Raw genomic sequence first — 25,734 nt, 5'->3', positions numbered from 1 at the left:
GACTTGTTGAGTCAATATTTTGTTCTGAGCCAATATGGCATTCAGAGTGTCAATCTCAAGAACTCCTTTCTTCTGACTAGTCCCATTGTTCACAGGATTTCTTTCAGAAGTGTACATGAATTGGTTATTTGCAACCATTTCAATCAGTTCTTAAGCTTCAGTAGGCGTCTTCTTCAGATGAAGAGATCCTCCAGAAGAGCTATCCAAAGACATCTTGGACAGTTCAGAGAGACCATCATAGAAAATACCTATGATGCTCCATTCAGAAAGCATATCAGTGGGACACTTTCTGATCAATTGTTTGTATCTTTCCCAAGCTTCATAGAGGGATTCTCCTTCCTTCTGTCTGAAGGTTTGGACTTCCACTCTAAGCTTACTCAATTTTTGAGGTGGAAAGAACTTTGCCAAGAAGGCATTGACTAGCTTTTCCCAAGAGTCCAGGCTTTCTTTAGGTTGAGAGTCCAACCATGTTCTAGCTCTGTCTCTTACAGCAAAAGGGAATAGCATAAGTCTATAGACCTCAGGGTCAACCCCATTAGTCTTGACAGTGTCACAGATTTGCAAGAACTCAGCTAAAAACTGATGAGGATCTTCCAGTGGAAGTCTATGGAACTTGCAATTCTGTTGCATTAGAGTTACTAATTGAGGCTTAAGCTCAAAGTTGTTTGCTCCAATGGCAGGGATAGAGATGCTTCTCCCATAGAAATCGGGAGTAGGTGCAGTAAAGTCACCAAGCACCTTCCTTGCATTGTTGGCATTGTTGTTGTTTTCGGCTGCCATTTGTTCTTCCTCCTTGAGGAGTTCGTTCAGGTGCTCTAAAGAGAGTTGTGCTTTGGCTTCTCTTAGCTTTCTCTTCAAGGTCCTTTCAGGTTCAGGATCAGCCTCAACAAGAATGCCTTTGTCTTTGCTCCTGCTCATAAGAAAGAGAAGAGAACAAGAAAATGTGGAATCCTCTATGTCACAGTATAGAGATTCCTTGAAGTGTCAGAGGAAAAGAAGAGTAGAAGACAGAAGTAGAAAATTCGAACTTATCAAAGAAGATGGAGTTCGAATTTTGCATTAAGGGATAGTGTTAGTCCATAAATAGAAGGATGTGAGAAGGAGGGAAGTAATTTTCGAAAATCAAGTGAAAAATTTTGAAAACATTTTTGAAAAACATTACTTAATTTTCGAAAATGAAAATGGAAAAGAAATCAAGTGATTTTTGAAAAGATTTTGAAATTAGAAATCAAAAGGATTTGATTGAAAACTATTTTGAAAAAGATGTGGTTAAGAAGATATGATTGATTTAAAAGAAATGTGATTAAGAAGATATGATTTGAAAAACATTTTAAAAAGATTTGGTTTGAAAATTAGAAACTTGACTAACAAGAAAAGATATGATTCAAACATTAAACCTTTCTCAACAGAAAAGGTAACATACTTGAAATGTTGAATCAAATCATTAATTGATAGTAAGTATCTTTAAAAATGGAAGGAAATTGGTTTTGAAAAAGATTTGATTGAAAAATTGATTTGAAAAAGATTTGATTTTGAAAAGATTTTGAAAACTTAGAAAAAAATTTGATTTGAAAACAGAATCTTCCCTTCTAGCCATCCTGGCGTTAAACGCCCAGAATGGTATCCATTCTGGCGTTTAACGCCCAAAATGCTACCCTTTTGGGCGTTAAACGCCCAACCAGGTACCCTGGCTGGCGTTTAAACGCCAGTCTGTCCTTCTTCACTGGGCGTTTTGAACGCCCAGCTTTTTCTGTGCAATTCCTCTGCTGTATGTTCTGAATCTTCAATTCTCTGTATTATTGACTTGAAAAGACACAAATTAAAAATATTTTTGGATTTTCAATAATAAGGACAAACCAAAATGCAACAAGAATCAAATAACAATGCATGCAAGACACCAAACTTAGCAGTTTGTATACTACTGACACTAACAAAATGAAAATGCATATGAGACACACAAAACACTCAAGTCAATAGAATTCAAAGATCAGAGCAAGTAAATCATCAAGAACATCTTGAAGATCACTAAGACATATGAATGCATGCAATTGACACCAAACTTATGATGAGACTAGTGTCTCAATAAGAAACAACAATATTTTTGGTTTTTATGATTTTGTAAAATTTTTTGTGTTTTTCAAAAATTAAGTGGAAAAAGGTATCAAAATTCTTAATGAGAATTCCAGGAATCAGTGCAATGCTAGTCTAAGACTCCGGTCCAGGAATTAGACATGGCTTCACAGCCAGCCAAGCTCTCAAAGAAAGCTTCGGTCCAAAACACTAGACATGACCAAAGGTCAGCCAAGCCTTAGCAGATCACTGCTCCAAAAGCAAGATTGATAAGAAATCAACAAGCTCTTGTGGTGATAAGTTGGAACCTCGGTCCAATGAGATTAGACATGGCTTCTCAGCCAGCTAGATTTCAACAAATCATCATGAAACTCTAGAATTCATCTTCAAGAATTTCGAAAAAATAAATACCTAATCTAAGCAACAAGATGAACCGTCAGTTGTCCAAACTCAACAATCCCTGGCAATAACACCAAAAACTTGATGTTGTTGCCGGATCTTGGCACTGATGTTACCAAAAGCTTGCTCAAAACTAGAACAATCCCCGGCAACGGCGCCAAAAACTTGGTGCGCGAAATTGTGAACAATACTTTTTCACAACTCTCATAATCCCCGGTAATGGCTCCAAAAACGTGGTAGCTCAATACCATGGCATTACACAACTTCGCACAACAAACCAGCAAGTGCACTGGGTCGTCCAAGTAATAAACCTTACGCGAGTAAGGGTCGATCCCACGGAGATTGTTAGTATGAAGCAAGCTATGGTCATCTTGTAAATCTTAGTCAGGCAAACTCAAATGGATATGGTGATGAACGAAAATAACATAAAAGATAAAGATAGTGATACTTATGTAATTCATTGGTAGGAACTTCAGATAAGCGCATGAAGATGCCTTCCCTTCCGTCTCTCTGCTTTCCTACTGCCTTCATCCAATCCTTCTTACTCCTTTCCATGGCAAGCTTAAGCAAGGGTTTCACCGTTGTCAGTGGCTACCTCCCATCCTCTCAGTGAAAGCGATTGCATATGCTCTGTCACAGCATAGCGGAATTCATCTGTCGGTTCTTAATCAGGCCGGAATAGAATCCTGTGATTCTTTTGCGTCTGTCACTAACGCCCCGCCCTCAGGAGTTTGAAGCACGTCACAGTCATTCAGTCATTGAATCCTACTCAGAATACCACAGACAAGGTTAGACCTTCCGGATTCTCTTGAATGCCGCCATCAGTTCTCGCCTATACCACGAAAATTCCGGTTAAAGAACCCAAGAGATATTCACTAGAGCCTTGGTTGCTTGTAGAACAAGAGTGGTTGTCAGTCACTTTGTTCATGGGTGAGAATGATGATGAGTGTCACGGATCATCACATTCATCAAGTTGAAGAACAAGTGATATCTTGGAACAAGAACAAGCGGAATTGAATGGAAGAACAATAGTAATTGCATTAATACTCGAGGTACAGCAGAGCTCCACACCTTAATCTATGGTGTGTAGAAACTCCACCGTTGAAAATACATAAGCATGAGGTCTAGGCATAGCCGAATGGCCAGCCTCCCAATGATCTAAGATAGCATACAAAATGAAGATAGCTACCAAAAGTCTTCTAATACAATAGTAAAAGGTCCTACTTATAAGAACTAGTAGCCTAAGGTGTACAGAAATGAGTAAATGACATAAAAATCCTCTTCCGGGCCCACTTGGTGTGTGCTTGGGCTGAGCAATGAAGCAAATTTCGTGCAGAGACTCCTCTTGGAGTTAAACACCAGCTTTAGTGCCAGTTTGGGCGTTTAACTCCCATTTGGGTGCCAGTTCCAGCGTTTAACGCTGGGATTTCTTGAGGTGACTTTGAACGCCGGTTTGGGCCATCAAATATTGGGCAAAGTATGGACTATCATATATTTCTGGAAAGCCCAGGATGTCTACTTTCCAACGCCGTTGAGAGCGCGCTAATTGGGCTTCTGTAGCTCCAGAAAATCCACTTCGAGTGCAGGGAGGTCAGAATCCAACAGCATCTGCAGTCCTTTTTGGTCTCTGAATCAGATTTTTGCTCAGGTCCCTCAATTTCAGCCAGAAAATACCTGAAATCACAGAAAAACACACAAACTCATAGTAAAGTCCAGAAAAGTGAATTTTAACTAAAAACTAATAAAAATATACTAAAAACTAACTAGATCATAACAAAAACATACTAAAAACAATGCCAAAAAGTATACAAATTATCCGCTCATCACTTTCCCACCCAAACCCACCCTAAATGGCCGAAACCAAACCCCTCTCCCTCCACTATATAAACTCATCCATCCTTCTTCATTTTCACACAACACAACCCTTTCTTCTCCCCCTTGGCCGAATACACACCTATCTCCCTCTCCTCCATCTCTTCTTCTTCTTCTTCTTCTTCTTCTATTCTTTCTTCTTTTGCTCGAGGGTGAGCAACATTCTAAGTTTGGTGTGGTAAAAGCATAACTTTTTTGTTTTTTCATAATTATTGATGGCACCTAAGGCCAAAAAAATCTCAAGAAAGAGGAAAGAGAAGGTAATTTCTTCCACCTCTGAGTCACTGAAGATGGAGAGATTCATATCAAAAGCCCATCAAGACCACTTCTATAAAGTTGTGGCCAAGAAAAAGGTGATCCCTGAGGTCCCTTTCATGCTCAAGAAAAATGAGTATCCGGAGATCCGACATGAGATCCGAAGAAGAGGTTGGGAAGTTCTCACCAACCCCATTCAACAAGTCAGAATCTTAATGGATCAAGAGTTCTATGCAAACACATGGATCACTAGGAACCATGATCAAAGCATGAACCCAAACCCAAAGAATTGGCTTACAATGGTTCGGAGGAAATGCTTAGATTTCAGTCCGGAGAACGTAAGGTTGGCGTTCAACTTGCCTATGATGCAAGAAGACGCACGCCCCTACACTAGAAGGGTCAACTTTGATCAAAGATTGGACCAAGTCCTCTTGGACATATGTGTGGAAGGAGCTCAATGAAAAAGAGACTCGAAAGGCAAATCGGTTCAATTGAGAAGACTAGACCTTAAGCCTGTGGCTAGAGGATGGTTGGAGTTCATCCAACGCTCCATCATCCCCACTAGCAACCGATCTGAAGTAACTGTGGATCGGGCCATCATGATCCATAGCATCATGATTGGAGAGGAAGTAGAAGTTCATGAAGTCATCCCTCTAGAACTCTACAAAGTAGCCGAAAAGCCCTCCACCTTGGCAAGGCTAGCTTTTCCTCATCTCATTTGCCATCTATGCAACTTAGCTGGAGTTGTCATAGAAGAAGACATCCCCATTGAAGAGGACAAGCCCATCACTAAGAAGAAGATGGAGCAAAGAAGAGAGCCTGTTCATGGATCTCAATAGACGCATGAGGAAGCTCATCATCAAGAAATTCCTGAGATGCCTCAAGGGATGCATTTTCCTCCAAACAACTATTGGGAACAACTCAACACTTCTCTAGAAGGATTGAGTCATGACATGAACCAATTAAGGGTGGAACACCAAGAACACTCCATCATTCTCAATGAGATTAGAGAAGATCAAAGAGCTATGAGGAAGGAGCAACAAAGGCAAGGAAGAGACATAGAGGAGCTCAAGAACACCATTGGTCCTTCAAGAAGAAGGTGCCACCATCACTAAGGTGGACTCATTCCTTAACTTCCTTATTCTTATCTCTCTGTTTTTCGGTTTTTGAGCTTCATGTTTGTCTATGTTTGTGTCTTTATTACATGATCATTAGTGTCTAGTGTCTATGTCTTAAGGCTATGAATAATTCCATGAATGCTTCACCTTTCTTAAATGAAAAATGTTTTTAATACAAAAGAACAAGAAGTACATGAGTTTCAAATTTATCCTTGAAATTAGTTTAATTATATTGATGTGGTGACAATACTTTTCATTTTCTGAATGAATGCTTGAATAGTGCATATTTTTTATCTTGTTATTTATGAATGTTAAAATTGTTGGCTCTTGAAAGAATGATGAACAAGAGAAATGTTATTGATAATCCAAAAAATCATAAAATTGATTCTTGAAGTAAGAAAAAGCAGTGAATAACAAAAGCTTGTGAAAAAAAATGGCGAAAATATATATATATAAGAAAAAGAAAAAGCAAGCAGAAAAAGCAATAGCCCTTAAAACCAAAAGGCAAGGGTAAAAAGGATCCAAGGCTTTGAGCATCAATGGATAGGAGGGCCTAAGGAAATAAATCCATGCCTAAATGGCTAAATCAAACTGTCCCTAACCATGTGATTGTGGCATGAAGGTCCAAGTGAAAATCTTGAGACTGAGTGGTTAAAGTCGTGATCCAAAGCAAAAAGAGTGTGTTTAAGAGCTCTGGACACCTCTAACTGAGGACTTTAGCAAAGTTGAATCACAATCTGAAAAGGTTCACCCAATCATGTGTCTGTGGCATTTATATATCCGGTGGTAATACTGGAAAACAAAGTGCTTAGGGCCACGGCCAAGACTCATAAAAGTAGCTGTGTTCAAGAATCATCATAATTAACTAGGAAAATCAATAACACTATCTGAACTCTGAATTCCTAGAGATGCCAATCATTCTAAACTTCAAAGGATAAAGTGAGATGCCAAAACTGTTCAGAAGCAAAAAGCTACAAGTTCCGCTCATCTAATTAGAACTAATATTCATTGATATTTTGAGATTTATAGTATATTCTCTTCTTTTTATCCAATTTTATTTTCAGTTGCTTGGGGACAAGCAACAATTTAAGTTTGGTGTTGTGATGAGCGGATAATTTATACGCTTTTTGGTATTGTTTTTATTAGTTTTTATGTAAAATTCACATTTCTGGACTTTACTACGAGTTTGTGTGTTTTTCTGTGATTTCAGATATTTTTTGGCTGAAATTGAGGGACCTAAGCAAAAATCTGATAGGAGGCTGACAAAGGACTGCTGATGTTGTTGGATTCTGACCTCCCTGCACTCGAAATGGATTTTCTGGAGCTACAAAACTTCAAATGGTGCGCTCTTAACTGCGTTGGAAAGTATACATCCAGGGCTTTCCAGCAATATATAATAGTCCATACTTTATTCGAGTTTAGATGACGCAAACTGGTGTTCAACGCCAGTTGCATGCTGCATTCTGGAGTAAAACGCCAGAAACATGTCACAAACCAGAGTTAAACGCCAAAAACATGTTACAACTTGGCATTTAACCCCAAGAGAAGCCTCTGCATGTATAAAGCTCAAGCTCAGTCCAAGCACACACCAAAGTGGGCCTCGAAAGTGGATTTCTGCACTAAGACTTATTTCTGTAAACCCTAGTAACTAGTTTAATATAAATAGAACTTTTTACTATTGTATTAGACATCTTGGTATCTATCTTTGGACATTGAGTTCTTAAACTTTGGGGGCTGGCCATTCGGCCATGCCTAGACCTTGTTCTTATGTATTTTCAATGGTGGATTTTCTACACACCATAAATTAAGGTGTGGAGCTCTGCTGTTCCTCAAGTATTAATGCAGTTACTATTATTCTTCTATTCAATTCAGCTTATTCTTTTTCTAAGATATTCGCTGCACTTCAACATGACGAATGTGATGATTCGTGACACTCATCATCATTCTCACCTATGAACGCATGTCTACAATCACTTCCGTTCTACCTTAGATCGAGCGCGTATCTCTTAGCCTCCATTCCGAAAGATCGGAGTCTTTGTGGTATAAGCTTGAATTATTAGCGGCCATTCCTAAGATCCAGAAAGTCTAAACCTTGTCTGTGGTATTCCGAGTAGGATCTGAGATAGGATGATTGTGACGAGCTTCAAACTCGTGAGTGTTGGGCGTAGTGACAGACGCAAAAGAATCACTGGATTCTATTCTAATATAATCGAGAATCGACAGATGATTAGCCGTGCTGTGATAGAGCATTTGGACCATTTTCACTGAGAGGACGGGAGGTAGCCATTGACAACGGTGAAACCTAACATACAGCTTGCCATGGAAAGGAGTATGAAGGATTGGATGAAGGCAGTAGGAAAGCAGAAATTCAATAGGAACAAAGCATCTCTATGCACTTATCTGAAATTCCCACCAATAAATTACATAAGTATCTCTATCTCTATTTTATGCTTTATTTATCTTTATATTCAAAAACCATTATAACCATTTTTATCCGCCTGACTGAGATTTACAAGATGACCATAGCTTGCTTCATACCGACAATCTCCGTGGGATCGACCCTTACTCACGTAAGGTATTACTTGGACGACCCAGTGCACTTGCTGGTTAGTTGTGCAAAGTTGTGACAAAGTGTGATTCACGTTTGAGAGCTCCAAGTCTTTGGCGCCATTGTTGATGATCACAATTTCGTACACCACTTATCCCTAATATATGCTTCTAATGAAAAAAGCCACCATCTTTGATATCTACCTCCCAAAAGTTGACCCGATTTCCATCTAGTCTACTCTCATAAGATACAAAGCAAAGATTATCCTCATAAACAATAAGATATTGAAAGTCTTTAATTGCTTTCATTGGAACCTTTATTTTCTTAAACTCATAAAGATATATATCGAATATGACAGCACAATTAGCAACAAATATTGTGTACTTTTCACCCAGTTAATCCAAAATGCCTTTGATTGATCGACAACACTGTGATATCCTAACCTATATATAGCCTTAAGTTCCTGCTTCTACCATTAATCCAAGAGCCTTGTGATAAGTCAAACACATGATATTGCAAAAACTTATCATTAAAATGTCGTTTGAAACATAAACTATGAAATAATTATCAGTTTTTCGACTATACCCAAATGCATAACCAAAAACAGCTTGACAACATTGTTTAGAAACAAGATCAGAAAGAAACCTGACACATTTCATCAAAAGATTCCACACAATCAACTCAGACAAAAAGCCACCGATAGTGTACGTTATACAAATATTGCCATAGTTTAAACATGACATTTCACCAACCAAGATTAGACACAGTGAATGGTAGCTCGCATGATCTCACGACACCGTGAATAGGATCAATGCTTGTCATATTCATTATTGAAGTTTCCTACAGTGGAAGCTTAATATGGAGAAACACACTTGTATATTTATCTATGTTCTTAAATGTAAGCTCTTTCATTAAACTATAGGGTGAGAACATTTTATTCCATAACTTATTAAGAACCCTACACTGCATCACGGTTTTCTGATCAGGCTTGAAAAATATTTCCATCATCAACTCGTTAGGCAACTTATGATAAAAAAAAGGATGTTTGGGTGTGATATCACTCATTTTCACTAACTTATTGTAAATGGTATACCAAGCTTTCAATGTGAGTTTGTTAACAACAATACTCGATAAAAATATAGAATTCTAGTGTTTGAAATTAGAAAAGTCATTAAAGTACACCCTACTTTAATAAATATGTAAACGCTAGATGGTAAAATTGTAGGAATAAAAAAAGCAACACAAACTCATTTACTTGAATTTTCTTTAGATTTTAGTTTTCTCTACCTTTTTTTTTATTGTGTAAAAATGATTTGTTTTTATACACATGTATATACCTAGTTGATTTAACTATAAATTAATATGTAGATTAATCTAATAATTAAAATTTGGATATAAAACAATCTAGACAACGTGCGTACATATTTGTCTTCGATTAATTTTATTTTCTACCTAGAGATTATTTATTTTACTTACCTCTACATTTTTTTAGCTTTAAATTTTTGTCTAAAATTTATTAACTCATTTAAAATATTAAAATTTAATTCAATTCTAATGGAAATTTAATTCCTTATAAAATTCAATTCACTTCTATATAATTAATATAATATTAACTATTATGTTTCGTTTTTAAAATATTATATTTATTTTCTTTTTAGTAATTAGTCGTTATATTTTTCGGTTTTATAAAGCATTTTCATTGTCGTATTTTCCATTTCCTTCAAATTAATTAATATTAGTGGTTTTCAAATCTAAAATTTTCAGATGAATTTAAATTATTTCATATAGTTTAATAAATAAATATATTTATTGTATAAAAATAATGTTATATTAATAAAAGACGAAGTTTTCTGCCACAAAATTTTAATTTATTTATAGATATTTTAAACACTGAATTTCAATTCTAATCTAGAATTTTATTAATTCATTTTAATTACTAAAATTTAATTTAATTCTAATTCAAATTTAAGTCATCATAAAATGCAATTCAATTCTATATAATTAATAGAATGTTGACTATGCTCTTTTTTTTCCTCTATTACTTTAGTTTTGATTAAGTAGAGAAATATTGATGTGATAGAAAAATTTCTCTTAAAAGATAAAAAGATTATCTACAAACCTTACTCATTTCCTATACTCTTCCAATTTGCCTCCGGCCTATAAACCCTTTTTCCATAGCTATTCTATTATACCGTTTCTTATTTCAAACCCTATAAACCCCTTTCACTCCACTTTTTATTTCAATTTTAGGGGTCTTTTGGAAATGGCATGACGGTGTTTGCATTCTTCTTCTTTTCAGACTCTTACATTTCATGTCTCTCAACAACTCTCCTATAGATCCAAAAAGACTACGGTCTATATAAAGGAGGCAGATGCTGCGATATGATTTTACCCTATGATATCCACCCCTACTCTATAGTTGCCTGTTGTAGCGTTCTTTCGATTCTGATCATGGCAGCGATGAATAGCTTCTCTCTCCGATTTGATGATGACAAGGGTGAAATCTTCTATCAAAACATGTAGTAGGATTTACATTGATTGATTTAATGATTATTTGGGGTTAGTGATCACCAAGAATAGTAGGCTTCACTTTACAAGTACTCTATTTAGATTTGTAGTTGCTTTTCATATTGCTAATTCTACCTACTTCTGTAGCGTGTTGTGGTATACTGAGTGATGTTTTTTATGTGAAAGTGACCGATGGATTGGAATAGCTATTGCTTAGGGTTGCTGTTGATAATGATGATTCTATTATCTACTAACTGAGTTTGATTCGAAATTCTTTTGGAGTAGGTTTGTTAGGATTTTCAGTTTATTTATTTTCATAGCTGAAAATTCTTTATTTTACCTACCTCTACATTTTTATCTTTAAATTTTATTGTCTAAAATTGATTTGATATTTAATAATCCTTCTTTTTCAAAATAGGTATATACTTTAAAATAAATAATTTAGACATTGAATAATAAACCCTAAATTCTAAACCCTAAAACCTAAACCCTAAATCCTAATCCCTAAACCCCAAACACTAAAAGATAATTATTTAAATATATTATTTATTTAAATAAATATAAATTCTTTAAAAATAGTTATTTTAGTATATTAAATTAAATATATATATTTTGAATAATTTCAACTCTGGGTACTATAATTGTTTACATTATTTTCAGATACATTAAAGAACATTTCTATAGTAACAAATGAATTGGGCTTACTTTGTTAAAAAGTGAGAGCATAAGAGTTTTAGATTCATCATAAATAGTAATAACACTTTATTAATTACTTATCACTAAATGATACAACTACTTATCAATAAAAAAAAGTCACATTAGAAAGCACTTTATGATATACTTATCAATAACTGATACAACTACATGATTACAACACTTGATAAACCAACTAATAATATAAAAGAAATACTAATAACACTACTTCCAAACAACACAGAACCTTCAGGGAATAAGCAACCGTTGAGATACAATTAAAGCAGACTTGACACACATCTCATAGGGCCATGAACTATAATAATTGGTATTCCTTTCGTGAGTAATCATATTGATTTTGGATACTGAGACCTCTGTTGAAAGAGGTATATTTGTCCTCTTTGAACTTTTAATTCTTTCGTGAATTCTGATTATATCTTCACCAATAATAAAACTGGAGTTGCAAAAGAATTTTTCTTTGTCTATTTTCCATAAACTTCCTCCAAGGAACAATATTGAAGGTTTCAATGTCAACCTTAGATAAAATAGTGTGTCATCCCATATTGGATATTTTATAACCCATTAAACACAAATTGTCTTGAACAACAGTGACAAATTAAAAATGTGGCTTTTGAGGTTGGTTTGGAGAACCACTTATCTTAATTTTTTTGGATTTCGAATGTCACCATTTCAAAGATAACTATATTACTGGCAATACTAGATTGCCTTTCCACCCAATTGATTCAAAAACCCTTGCCTTCGTGTATGACAGAACTTCCACTCAAATTCCTCAGCTTTTGATCCTTAATATAACCATGTCTCCATTCCCTATAAGCCGAGCCATATACATTGCAGTAAAGAAATCGATCTCTGATATGCCTCTTTGATACATGTATAGTGAAATACTTATCAGTTCTAGGAGTGAAATCAAATGTATCCCTGATCATAACTTGACGGCATAGTTTGTCAGCAGGGTCTTCCAAGCATCGAAGACTTTTCAGAAGTGGATCCAAACCATAAAATTAAAACCATTGATATTATATTTCAGACATAACATCCCATATTCAGACCCAATAACACTCCACCACCCAGATTGATCAATCTCAATAGGCAGCTGACATGGTATAACGGCTCCACTGAAATAATCAATTATACTTATGTTATTTGGCGAATAAATCCAAACAGCTAAACCAACCTAAAATATCATATTCAAGTGTTTACCCTTAGTTGCAAATGTGTTCTCCTTCATAAAACTATATTCAGATAATATTTCATTCCATACTTTACCTAGCGCCCTACATCTTGCTGCTATTTTTGGCTCGCTTCTCCTAAAAATTTTGAGCAAGATATCATCTGGAAAAACTTGTTCTAGGTTCATCTCTGCTGAGGTAGCACTTTGGCTTATGTTGATGTGGGCAAAAGGAAAATCCCTGAATACCTATAATCTACTGAGTATCCTTGTATAGGGAATTTATAGTCACTACTTTAGCCCATATATGAGTCACGTGTATGATTTTAATTTATTGTCTATGCCTTATTTTTTTTACATTCAAATATAAATCCAAGAAAAAGACTATACCTAACAAAATCCAAAGGTTACTATTTCGAACCATGTTTGGTTTCACAGCCTCTAATGTAGCACATTACTTGTTATTTTAAATGTATATCACTATCAAAACAATATATAATGCCTCATTGAATATCTTTTTCTTATCATATAAGCAAATATTGATGAGAATAGATTTACCTATGTTGGAAGGGTTGATTTAACCCAACCTTTAATATATTTTGCTTCTCTTTTGTCAATAGTTTTTTGTATTTAAATAAAATAATATTAAAATGATATATATTTACTCATGTTATTATATATCAATTTACAATCTATTTGGTTGCATGCTTTGACCATCCTCTAAAAAGTTGATATACCATATTCTAAAAGTTTCTTTTCTAATTTGTAAATGATTTCTCTTATGTATAATTGTTATTGAATCTGTACCTTGTAAATTATATATATATATATATATATATATATATATATATATATATATATATATATATATATATATATATATATATATAGTACGCTACAATATGATAATTGTAAGTTTGGGATATAGATAGATAATTTATAATAACCAACTATACTGATATAGGTTATTCCATGCAGGAAATATTAAGTGATTAGCATAAATACAAATTAAAAAATAAAATTCTAAAAGCACACTTTCTAGAACATAAACATAATTACTAATTAAACAACAACTAATTAAACTAAGTACCATTTGTCAGAACAAAGTCTAGAGATTCTTTTCTTTTTTAATACTCAACCTTGGCTTCTTAGTACTTGAGAACAACCATATGGGTATACTATTCAAGTCTTTCACAACTACTCCTATAATTCTTGCATCAATCCTTTTAGCTTTCCAAGTTAGAACAAAGTCTAGAGATTCTTTTCTTTCTTAATACTCAACTTTGGCTTCTTAGTACTTGACAATTGCCCTACGGGTATACTCTCCAAGTTTTTTGTAACTACTCCTATAATTCCTGCATCAATCCTTTTATCTCTTTCCTTGCCACTGCTAACTGTCTTACATTCATTGACAGATTCCTGATGATTAAAATAAATTAAATAGTTAGTAATCCTTAACACTCTAATCATACTTTTTTAATCATTGAAATTTTCTTTTCTATACATTCAAAAACTTACCTGTCCACTTTAGACAGATTCATCATCACAAAGATAAACAACATCAGTAGTACAATCCAAGCTAGTAACACTTTTCAACCCCTACAATATCCAATAGACTTGTTCTGCATGATTTTTTAAGAGATCCATTTCGTAAAACTATATAAATTTATTGTAAGAGTTTCTATTTTCAAATTTTTTTACCTCCACAGATTATTCATTTACAGACTGGCTGTATTTATGGATAAGGTGCTCATCAAGGCAAGCTTTTGTGACATTATACACATTCTCATTACCACTCAAATTACTACTTTTAACATTAATCTTAATAGCAACTTCATATCCAAGGCCGTCTTCAGTACCTCCGGATAAGAATCATCAGAATCATCCATCATTATGAATTCTTAAAATAATTAATAGGATGTTAATGCTATGCTTTAAATGAGGATAAAAAAATTACAATATGTTCATTGTACCTCACTGTAGCTTTCTCTGACTTTGGTTGCACTCAACCCTACTGATGAGCGGATAATTTATACACTTTTTGGCATTGCTTTTAGGTAGTTTTTAGTAGGATCTAGCTACTTTTAGGGATATTTTTATTAGTTTTTATGCAAAATTCACATTTCTGGACTTTACTATGAGTTTGTGTGTTTTCTGTGATTTCTAGTATTTTCTGCTTGAAATTGAGGGACCTTAGCAAAAATCTGATAAAAGGCTGACAAAGGACTGCTAATACTGTTGGATTCTAACCTCCCTGCAATCGAAATAGATTTTTTGGAGCTACAGAACTCCAAATGGCGCGCTCTCAACTGCGTTGGAAAGTAGACATCCAGGGCTTTCTATCAATATATAATAGTCCATACTTTATTTGAGTTTAGATGATGCAAACTATTGTTCAACGCCAGTCTCATGCTGTATTCTGGAGTAAAACACCAGAAACATGTCAGAAACCAGAGTTAAACGCCAAAAACATGTTACAACTTGGCGTTTAACCCCAAGAAAAGCCTCTGCACGTGTAAAGCTCAAGCTCAGCCCAAGAACACACCAAAGTGGGCCCCGGAAGTGGATTTCTACACTAAAGACTTCTTTCTGTAAACCCTAGTAACTGGTTTAGTATAAATAGAACTTTTTACTATTGTATTAGGAGTCTTTTCCCTATTTTTGAATTCATATGCCATTTAGGGGGGCTGGCCATTCGGCCATGCCTAGACCTTGTTCTTATGTATTTTCAACGGTGGAGTTTCTACACACCATAGATTAAGGGTGTGGAGCTCTGCTGTTCCTCGAGTATTAATGCAATTACTACTATTTTCTATTCAATTCAGCTTATTCTTGTTCTAAGATATTCGCTTCACTTCAACATGATGAATGTGATGATCCGTGACACTCATCATCATTCTCACCTATGAACGCGTGACTGACAACTACTTCCGTTCTACCTTAGAACGAGCGTATATCTCTTGGATTCCTTAATCAGAACCTTCGTGGTATAAGCTAGAATCCATTGGCAGCATTCTTGAGAATCTAGAAAGTCTAAACCTTGTCTGTGGTATTTCGAGTAGGATTCAGGGATTGAATGACTGTGACGAGCTTCAAACTCGCGATTGTTGGGCGTAGTGACAGACGCAAAAGAATCACTGGATTCTATTACGACATGATCGAGAACCGACAGATGATTAGCCGTGCTGTGACAGTGTATTTGGACCATTTTCACTGAGAGGGTGGGAAGTAGCCATTGACAATGGTGACGCCCTACATACAGTTTGCCATGGAAAGGAGTAAGAATGATTGGATGAAAGCAGTAGGAAAGCAGAGATTCAGAAGGAACACAGCATCTCCATACACTTGTCTGAAATTTCCACTAATGATTTACATAAGTATCTCTATCTTTACTTTATGCTTTATTTATCTTTATATTCAAAAACCATTATAACCATTTGAATCTGCCTGACTGAGATTTACAAGATGACCATAGCTTGCTTCATACCAACAATCTCCGTGGGATCGACCCTTACTCACGTAAGGTATTACTTGGACGACCCAGTGCGCTTGCTGGTTAGTTGTGCGAAGTTGTGACAAAGTGTGATTTACGTTTGAGAGCTCCAATTCTATTGGCGCCATTGTTGATGATCACAAATTTACACGCACCAAGTTTTTGGCGCCGTTGTCGGGGATTGTTCGAGTTTGGACAACTGACGGTTCATCTTGTTGCTCAGATTAGGTAATTTTCTTTTCAAAAATCTTTCAAAAAAATTTTTTATTTTATCTTCGTTTTTCCAAAAAGTAATTTTCGAAAAAAATCCAAAAAAATATAATAAAATCATAAAAACCAAAAAAAAATTGTGTTTCTTATTTGAGTCTTGAGTCAATTTTTAAGTTTGGTGTCAATTTCATGTTTTATAAATTTTTGCATTTTTCGAAAATTCATGCATGTGTTCTTCATGATCTTCAAGTTGTTCTTGACAAGTCTTCTTGTTTGATCTTTAAATTTTCTTGTTTTGTGTTTTTTGTTGTTTTTCATATGCATTTTTGCATTCATAGTGTCTAAACATGAAAAATTTCTAAGTTTGGTGTCTTGCATGTTTTTCTTTTCTTGAAAATTTTTTCAAAAATAAGTTCTTGATGTTCATCTTGATCTTCAAAGTGTTCTTGATGTTCATTATTGACATTCATAGTGTTCTTGCATGCATCATGTATTTTGATCCAAAATTTTCATGTTTTGGGTCATATTTGTATTTTTCTCTCTCATCATTAAAAATCCAAAAATAAAAAAATATATTTTCCTTGTTTCTCTCATAAAATTCAAAATCTTTAGGTTGACTTAGTCAAAATTAAAAAAAAAGTTGTTTCTTGTTAGTCAAGTCAAGATTTCAATTTTTAAAAATCCTATCTTTCCAAAATCTTTTTCAAAAATCAAATCTTTTTCATTTTTCTTTTATGATTTTCAAAAATTTGAAAAATATTCTTCAAAATCTTTTCTTATATTTATTCCATGATTTTCAAAAACTTTACTAACAATAATGTGATTGATTCAAAAATTTGAAGTTTGTTACTTTTTTGTCAAGAAAGGTTCAATCTTTAAATTCTAGAATCATATCTTTTAGTTTCTTGTTAGTCAAGTAATCCATTTTAATTTTAAAAATCAAATCTTTTCCAAAAATATATTTTTCAATCATATCTTTTCAAAATATCTTTTTTAAATCATATCTTTTTCAAAATCAATTTCAAAATCCTTTCTAACTTCTTATCTTTTCAAAATTGATTTTCAATTTTTTTCAACTAACTAATTGACTTTTTGTTTGTTTCTTATCTTTTTCAAAACCACGTAACTACTTTTCTCCCTCTAATTTTCGAAAATTCCTCACTCTTTTTCAAAATTCTTTTAATTAACAAATTGTTTCAAATTTTAATTTTAATTTTATTTCTTCTCTTAATTTTCGAAAATCACTAACCATTTTTTAAAAACAATTTTTGAAAACTCTCTCCTTCTCATCTCTTTCTATTTAATTATTTATTTACTAACACTTCTCTTCATCTAAAAATTCGAACTCTCTCTTCTCCTTTATGTTCGAATTTTTCTCACCCTTCTTTTATTCTTTTCTTCTTCTACTCACATAAATGAATCTCTATACTGTGACATAGAGGATTCTCCTTCCTTTTCTGTTTCCTTCTTTTTCATATGAGCAGGAGCAAGGATAAGGGCATTCTTGTTGAAGCAAATCCTGAATCTGAAAGGACTCTGAAGAAAAAGCTATGAGAAGCTAAAGCACAACAATCCAGAGAAAACCTTACAGAGAATCTCGAGAAAGAAGTAGACATGGCCGAACTCAACAACAATGCAAGGAGGATGTTTGGTGAATATACTACACCTACTTCTAACTTTTATGGAAGAAGCATCTAAATCCATGTCGTTGGAGCAAACAATTTTGAGCTGAAGCCTCAACTAGTTTCTCTAATGCAACAGAATTGCAAATTTCATGGACTTCCATCGGAAGATCCTTTTCAGTTCTTAACTGAATTCTTGTAGATCTGTAATACTGTTAAGACCAATGGGGTTAATCCCGAGGTCTACAGGCATATGCTTTTCCCTTTTGCTGTAAGAGACAGAGCTAGAGTATGGTTAGACTATCAACCTAAAGATAGCCTGAACTCTTGGGATAAGCTGGTCACGGCCTTCTTGGCCAAGTTCTTTCCTCCTCAAAAGCTGAGTAAGATTAGAGTGGATGTTCAAACCTTTAAGCAAAAAGATGGTGAATCCTTCTATGAAGCTTGGGAAAGATACAAGCAGTTGACCAGAAAGTGTCATTTTGACATGCTTTCAGAATGGACCATCCTGGATATATTCTATGATGGTTTGTCAGAATTGTCTAAGATGTCATTAGACCATTCTGCAGGTGGATCTATTCACCTGAAGAAAATGCCTGCAGAAGCTCAGGAACTCATTGACATGGTTGCTAATAACCAATTCATGTACACCTCTGAGAGGAATCGTGTGAGTAATGGAACGCCTTAGAAGAGGGGAGTTCTTGAAATTGATACTCTGAATGCCATATTGGCTCAGAACAAAATGTTGATTCAGCAAGTCAACATGATTTCTCAGAGTCTGAATGGATGGAAAAATGCATCCAACAGTACTAAAGAGGCATCTTCTGAAGAAAAAGCTTATGATCCTGAGAACCCTACAATGGCAGAGGTGAATTACATAGGTGAACCCTATGGGAACACCTGTAATTCTTCATGGAGAAATCATCTAAATTTCTCATGAAAGGATCAACAAAAGCCTCAACAAGGCTTTAATAATGGTGGAAGAAACAAGCTTAGCAATAGCAAGCCTTTTCCATCATCTTCTCAGCAACAGAAAGAGAATTCTGAGCAGAGCCCCTCTAGCTTAGCAAACATAGTCTCTAATCTATCTAAGGCCACTTTAAGTTTCATGAGTGAAACAAAGTCCTCCATTAGAAATTTGGAGGCATAAGTGGGCCAGCTGAGTAAGAAAATCACTGAAACCCCTCCTAGTACTCTCCCAAGCAATACAAAAGAGAATCCAAAAAGAGAGTGCAAGGCCATTGAGATAATCACAATGGCCGAATCCAAAGAGGAGGAGAAGGATGTGAATCCCAGTGAGGAAGACCTCCTGGGATGTCCTCTGAACAAAAAGGAGTTCCAAACTGAGGAACCTAAGGAATCTGAGGCTCACCTAGAGACCATAGAGATTCTATTGAACCTCTTTTTACCATTCATGAGCTCTGAAAACTATTCTTCCTCTGAAGAGGATGAAGATGTAACTGAAGAGCAAGTTGCTCAATATCCAGGAGCCATCATGAAGCTGAATGCCAATTTGTTTGGTAATGAGACTTGGGAAGGTGATCCTCCCTTGCTCATTAGTGAACTAGAAACATGGGTTCAGCAAACTCTACTTCAAAAAAACCAGATCCTGGTAAATTCTTAATATCCTATACCATAGGCACCATGACCTTTGAGAAGGCTCTGTGTGACCTGGGGTCAGGTATAAATCTTATGCCACTCTCTGTAATGGAGAAACTGGGGATCTTTGAGGTACAAGCTGCAAGAATCTCATTAGAGATGGCAGACAAGTCAATAAAACATGCTTATGGATTGGTAGAGGACATGTAAGTGAAGGTTAAAGGCCTTTACATCCCTGTTGATTTCATAATCTAAGAAACTGGGAAGGATGAGAATGAATCTATCATTCTTGGAAGACCTTTCATAGCCACAGCAGGAGCTGTGATTGATGTTGATAGAGGAGAGCTAGTCCTTCAATTGAATGGGGACTACCTTGTGTTTAAAGCTCAAGGATCTTCCTCTGCAACCATGGAGAGGAAGTATGAAAAGCTTCTCTCAATACAGAGTCAAACAAAGCCCCCACAGTCAAACTCTAAGTTTGGTGTTGGGAGGCCACAACCAAACTCTAGGTTTGTTGTTGAACCCCCACATTCAAACTCTAAGTTTGGTGTTAGGAGGTCCCAATAATGCTCTGATAATTTGTGAAGCTCCATGAGAGCTCACAGTCAAGCTATTGACATTAAAGAAGTGCTTATTGGGAGGCAACCCAATTTTTATTTATCTATATTTCTATTGTTCTTTTATGTTTTATTAGGTTTATGATCATGTGGAGTCACAAAACAATTGCAAAAATTAAAAACGGAATCAAAAATAGCAGAGGAAACAACACACCCTAGAGGAAGAGCTTACTGGCGTTTAAACGCCAGTAAGGAGCATCTGGCTGACGTTTAACGCCAGAACAGAGCATGAAGCTGGCGTTGAATGCCAGAAATAAGCAGCAGTCTGGCATTTAAACACCAGGATCACATCCTGAGGAGAGCTGGCGTTAAACGCTAGGAACAAGCATGAAAGTGGCGTTCAACGCCAGAAACATGCTGCAGATTGTCGTTGAACGCCCAAAACAAGCATAGAAGTGGCGTTTAATGCCAGAAACATGCTACAGTCTGGCGTTAAACGCCAGGATTGCATTCAGAGGGCGTTTTACACGCCTAAAGGGTGCAGGGATGAGAAATCCTTGACACCTCAAGATCTGTGGACCCCACAGGATCACCTCAGGATCTGTAAACTCCACAGGATCCCTACCTACCCCACTCCTCTCTTCTTCACACAATCTAATAACACTATACCCTTCACCAATCACCTCAATCTCTCTTCCCCATTACCCCTTCACCAATCACATCCATCCACGCTTTCCCACCCAAACCCAACCTATATGACCGAACCATACAACCCTCTCTTCTCCCCCTTGGCCGAATACACATCTCTCTCCCTCTCCTCCATATCTTCTTCTTCTTCTTCTATTCTTTCTTTTGCTCGAGGGCGAGAAACATTCTAAGTTTGGTGTGGTAAAAGCATAGCTTTTTTGTTTTTCTATAACCATTGATGGCACCTAAGGCCTGAGAAACCTCTAGAAAGAGGAAAGGGAAGATAAAAGCTTCCACCTCCGAGTCATGGGAGATGGAGAGATTCATCTCAAGGGTCCATAGCTCAGTAGTAGAGCATTTGACTATACATCAAGAGAGCCCACTCATGGACCTCAACAAGAGCATGAGGAATTCCCTCATCAAGAAATCTCTGAGATACCTCAGGAGATACATTTTTCTCCACACAATTATTGGGAGCAACTAAGGATATGAGCACCAAAATCACTAGGGATCAAGAAACAAAGGCAAGGAAGAGATATAGAGGAGCTCAAGAACACCATTGATCTTTCAAGGAGAAGGCACCACCATCACTAAGGTGGATTCATTCCTTAACTTCCTTGTTCTTATCTCTCTATTTTTTGACTCTATGCTTTATGTTTGTATATGTTTTGAGTCTTTACTACATGATCATTAGTGTCTAGTGTCTATGTCTTAAGGCTATGAATAATTCCATGAATCCTTCACCTTTCTTAAATGAAAAATGTTTTTAATACAAAAGAATAAGAAGTACATGAGTTTTGAAATTATCCTTGAAATTAGTTTAATTATATTGATATGGTGACAATACTTTTTATTTTCTGAATGAATGCTTGAACAGTGCATATTTTTGATCTTGTTGTTTATGAATGTTAAAATTAATGGCTCTTGAAAGAATGATGAAAAAGAGAAATGATATTGATGATCTGAAAAATCCAAAAAATTGATTCTTGAAGCAAGAAAAAACAGTGAAGAACAAAGCTTGCGGAAAAAAAGTGGCGATCCGTGATACTCTATTCAATTAATTCTCGAGTATTAATGCAATTACTACTATTTTCTATTCAATTCAGCTTATTCTTGTTCTAAGATATTCGCTGCGCTTCAACATGATGAATGTGATGATCCGTGATACTCATCATCATTCTCACCTATGAACGCGTGACTGACAACTACTTCCGTTCTACCTTAGAACGAGCGTGTATCTCTTGGATTCCTTAATCATAATCTTCGTGGTATAAGCTAGAATCCATTGGCAGCATTCTTGAGAATCCGGAAAGTCTAAACCTTGTCTGTGGTATTCTGAGTAGGATTCAGGGATTGAATGATTGTGATGAGCTTCAAACTCGCGATTGTTGGGCGTAGTGGCAGACGCAAAAGAATAACTGGATTCTATTCCGACATGATCGAGAACCGACAGATGATTAGCCGTTGGTGCACGAATTTGTGATTCGCACAACTAACCAGCAAGTGCACTGGGTCGTCCAAGTAATACCTTACGTGAGTAAGGGTCGATCCCACGGAGATTATTGGTTTGAAGCAATCAATACTTATTTTATTAATCTTAGTCAGGATGCCAATAAAGTTATTTAGATTTAGTTGTAAAAAGCCAAACTATTTAAAATTGTAAGTTGAAATAATAAAGAATACTAGCGTTACTTGTTGTGCAGTACTGGGGAATATGTTGGAGTTTTGGAGATGCTTTGTCCTTTGAACTTCAACTCTTCCTTGAAATCCTTCAACACACGCAAAGCTCCTTCCATGGCAAGCTCTATGTAGGGTGTCACCGTTGTCAGTGGCTACTTCCCATCCTCTCAGTGAAAACGTTCCTATGCTCTGTCACAGCACGGCTAATCATCTGTCGATTCTCAATCAGGTTGGAATAGAATCCATTGATTCTTTTGCGTCTGTCACTAACGCCCAGCCCTCAGGAGTTTGAAGCACGTCACAGTCATTCAATCCCGGAATCCTACTCGGAATACCACAGACAAGGTTTAGACTTTCCGGATTCTCATGAATGCCGCCATCTATCTAGCTTATACCACGAAGATTCTGTTGGGGAATCTAAGAGATATTCATTCAGTCTGATGTAGAACGGAGGTGGTTGTCAGGCACACGTTCATGGATTGAGGAAGGTGATGAGTGTCACGGATCATCACCTTCTTCACAATTAAGCGCGAATAAACATCTTAGATGAGAACAAGCGTGTTTGAATGGAAAACAAAGGAATTGTATTAAATCATCGAGACGCTGCAGAGCTCCTCACCCCCAACAATGGAGTTTAGAGACTCATGCCGTCAAAAGTATGTAATTCAGATCTGAAAATGTCATAAGGTACAAGACAAGTTTCTAAAAGTTGTTTAAATAGTAAACTAGTAACTTAGGTTTACAGAAAATGAATAAACTGAGATAATTGATGCAGAAATCCACTTCTGGGGCTCACTTGGTGTGTGCTGGGGCTGAGACTAAAGCTATCCACGAGTAGAGGCCTTTCTTGGCGTTAAACTTCAGGTTATGACATGTTTTGGGCGTTCAACTCCGGATCATGACGTTTTTCTGGCGTTTAACTCCAGACAGCAGCATGAACTTGGCGTTCAACGCCAAGTTACGTCGTCTATCGTTGTGCAAAGTATGGACTATTACATATTGCTGGAAAGCCCTGGATGTCTACTTTCCAACGCCGTTGAGAGCGCGCCAATTGGACTCTTGTAGCTCCAGAAAATCCATTTCGAGTGCAGGGAGGTCAGGATCCAACAGCATCAGCAGTCCTTTTTCAGCCTAAGTCAGATTTTTGCTCAGCTCCCTCAATTTCAGCCAGAAAATACCTGAAATCACAGAAAAACACACAAGCTCATAGTAAAGTCCAGAAATATGATTTTTGCCTAAAAACTAATAATATTTTCCTAAAAACTAACTAAAACATGCTAAAATCTACATGAAATTACCCCCAAAAAGCGTATAAAATATCCGCTCATCAGCCGTGCTGTGACAGAGCATTTGGACCATTTTCACTGAGAGGATGGGAAGTAGCCATTGACAATGGTGACGCCCTACATACAGCTTGCCATGGAAAGGAGTAAGAATGATTGGATGAAAGTAGTAGGAAAGTAGAGATTCAGAAGAAACACAACATCTCCATACACTTGTCTGAAATTCCCACCAATGATTTACATAAGTATCTCTATCTTTACTTTATGATTTATTTATCTTTATATTCAAAAACCATTATAACCATTTGAATCCGCCTGACTGAGATTTACAAGATGACCATAGCGTGCTTCATACCAACAATCTCCGTGGGATCGACCCTTACTCACGTAAGGTATTACTTGGAAGACCCAGTGCACTTGTTGGTTAGTTGTGCGTAGTTGTGACAAAGTGTGATTTACATTTGAGAGCTCCAATTCTATTGGCGCCATTGTTGATGATCACAATTTACGCACACCACCTACAATTTGGCTTGCTTTTGTATCCCACAACACTGCACACATACTTTCAGTTGCATCAGAAACTAACATAAGATTGAAGCTTATACCGCAAGTCTACCTAAACAGCTTTTTTTGTGGCAACGGTCACACTCAAACATCTCTTCTATCTTTTTGTATTTTTTTTGACAATACTTGCAAGCTATGAAGAACGAATCATTCCTCCCAACATCAAAGTCAATAATCGTACATAGTATTTATTTAAATCCAACCTAAAAAAATTTATTTTCTTAAAATAATGGTGTATGGCCATATTCAAAAGGATATATGATTCTTTTATATGCTCATATCACTTGCATTCAACACACTGTCTATTGTTTCAACTTGGCATATCCCTTTTCTGAGCTCATCGATAGCAGATCGATATGAACTGGATGACAAATGACTTATCCTCTGGGATGAAAAATAACTATCACCTTGAGTGCTGTCCACCAAACTATATAATAGAAGATTGAGTAAATTTACATGATATTTCATTTTCACGAACTTATTAACAGATATATACCTCTTTTTAAATAGTTTGGCCTCCTTAATATTGGGATTTATGTGGAGGTTAGACGTGTCAAAACTACTCTAAATACTAATCTTCCCTGAAGATTAAGCCAAAATAATAAATATGATCATTATGTTAAAAAACATCTTTATTTAACATTTTAAACCATTTATAGCATTAGATCCATACCATTCCATTCCTTTGCTCTGAATAGTTAATGCAACTATGAAAGGTTCAGTTTTATCACCATTTAAATAGGGTTGTATCAAGTCCACCAATGAACTAAATAGGGTACAACTAATAGAATTCTTCTTGATATATTGTAAGTTGTTAGCGTGTTTCATAACAATTAAAATAATTGTACATCAACCTGATTGTCATAAGAATTTAAATACACAACACTTACTTAAAGTCCTCTAATAACAACCCTAACCGCTTTCTCTCCTACCTTTGCTTGGTAACCAAATCTTTTGGGTTCTACCTCCTTCCCTATAACCTCTACTAGCACATCCAAAATACAAAAATATGTTCTATGTCAATGGATAAATCATAAAAAAATAACATTAAAATAGAGTTTGGACTAAACCATTACCAAAATAAAAAATTTATGATCAAGCCTTTCTTCTTGTAGGATAGATGTAATACTCCTAAACGTAAATGACTGAAATGAAAAGAGCGGTTGAGGGATATGAACAACCATGCTCCTTTGTAATAAGGTGATCCTATACTAAAGCGAGCTGCACTTCATCCACATATTGTTCTTTTGGACTATAAAGGAAGAAATACTATATAGCTGTCCCTCCAACAGAATGGACCAGAATAGTCGTACCACTGATTTTAGAATCGTGTAGTGTATCTTGCTGTCCTGGTAACAATAAAGTAACAATAATGTTATATGATAGT

The 25,734-nt window shown here is 35.8% G+C and overlaps 2 non-coding genes across 2 annotated transcripts; one reads left to right on the top strand and one right to left on the bottom strand.

The window, feature by feature from the left end:
* The first annotated feature begins 267 nt into the window (after positions 1-267).
* LOC112798980 (small nucleolar RNA R71) lies at positions 268-375 on the top strand. Its single transcript, XR_003200572.1, has one exon. It is a non-coding gene; the product is annotated as a small nucleolar RNA R71 (small nucleolar RNA).
* Positions 376-18,362: 17,987 nt separating this feature from the next.
* On the bottom strand, positions 18,363-18,466 carry LOC112798413 (small nucleolar RNA R71). The gene has a single exon (XR_003200025.1). It is a non-coding gene; the product is annotated as a small nucleolar RNA R71 (small nucleolar RNA).
* Between the last annotated feature and the right edge of the window lie 7,268 nt (positions 18,467-25,734).

Source organism: Arachis hypogaea, chromosome 4, assembly GCF_003086295.3.
Source record: "Arachis hypogaea cultivar Tifrunner chromosome 4, arahy.Tifrunner.gnm2.J5K5, whole genome shotgun sequence".
Taxonomy (NCBI): Eukaryota; Viridiplantae; Streptophyta; class Magnoliopsida; order Fabales; family Fabaceae; genus Arachis; species Arachis hypogaea.
This window is presented reverse-complemented; position numbering and strand designations above follow the sequence as displayed.